The sequence below is a fragment of the Budorcas taxicolor genome, chromosome 7 (genome assembly GCF_023091745.1).
Source record: "Budorcas taxicolor isolate Tak-1 chromosome 7, Takin1.1, whole genome shotgun sequence".
NCBI lineage: Eukaryota > Metazoa > Chordata > Mammalia > Artiodactyla > Bovidae > Budorcas > Budorcas taxicolor.
In genome coordinates, this window is record NC_068916.1 from 97,304,561 (window position 1) to 97,305,839 (window position 1,279).

General features: G+C 41.4%; 1 non-coding gene across 1 annotated transcript; it reads left to right on the forward strand.

Annotated features, from left to right (window-relative positions):
• The first annotated feature begins 575 nt into the window (after positions 1-575).
• Positions 576-792, forward strand: LOC128051847 (small nucleolar RNA U3). The gene has a single exon (XR_008199769.1). It is a non-coding gene; the product is annotated as a small nucleolar RNA U3 (small nucleolar RNA).
• The last annotated feature ends 487 nt before the right edge of the window (positions 793-1,279 follow it).

Here is a 1,279-nt window from a genome sequence, read left to right on the forward strand (position 1 = left end):
CTGCGACTGGGCTCAGGTGGTTCAGTGAAGGTTTACTTCCCTGAGCTGCCTTCGACCTCAATTTAAGCAATTTATTTATAGTTGGAACCATGTCAGTTTAACCTGAACTTAAAGTGAATTGAACAAGCCAATTGACAATGCAGTGATCACCAACTATGAAGCCCATTGTTTTACAGGAAAAAAGATGCATTAAGTCTTTGGGAAGAACTGGATAGGGACCAAGGTGGTGGTGGATGTGTGGGAAGAAATTTTCAGAAACAAAGATAAATGGTTTGTGTTTTAGAGGAATAAATAGGTCAATGTTCCAGACACTCCATTTCATTCATCAAGTTGGCAATAGTATCAACAAACTCAATTGCTAGTAAATGATTATCTGATTAAAATGGCAAGAAGAATATGCCCAAGTAGGTAGAATAAAGATTTAAAATACTCCCAAGGCATTCTTTTCTGATGGTATCAGTAGTATGTTGGGGAACCTTTTGCCAGAAAAAAAAAATCTCAAGGATGTGCTTATTCTTCACAGATTATACACTCCCTTGTTCTCTTGTAAATTATACTGATCTACTAAAAAAAATAAAAATAAACTATGTGTTCAGGGGTCATTTCTATAGTTCATTACTGGAGAAGTTTCTCTGAATGTGTAGAGCACCAGAAACCATGAGAAGGGGAGGCAGCGTTCTCTCCTGAGTGTGAAGCCGGCTCGCTGTTGCTTCTGCAGCTGCCGTCAGCCACCAATGATCATTCTTCTCTTCCTTTTGGAGAGTAAGAGGGGCAGAGTGCAGTCTGAGTGGTTAAAAAAAAATACTAAACAGACCTCCGATATCCTTGTTCATGCTACTGAAAATAGACTTCCTAAGATTGTATGGTTTTTCCAGTAGTCACATATGTATGAGAGAGTTGGACCATAAAGAAAGCTGAGTGCGGAAGAATTGATGGTTTTGAACTGTGGTGTTGGAGAAGACTTTTGAGAATCCCTTGGACTGCAAGGCAATCCAACCAGTCCATCCTGAAGGAAATCAGTCCTGAATATTCATTAGAAAGACTGATGTTGAAGCTGAAACTCCAATACTTAGGCCACCTGGTGAGAAGAACTGACTCATTGAAAAAGACCCTGATGATGGGAAAGATTGAGGGCAGGAGGAGAAGGGGACAACAGAGGATGACATGGTTGGATGGCATCACCAATGTGATGGACATGGGTTTGGGTGGACTCCGGGAATTGGTGATACACAGGGAGGCCTGGCCTGCTGCGGTTCATGGGATTGAAAAGAGTCGGACA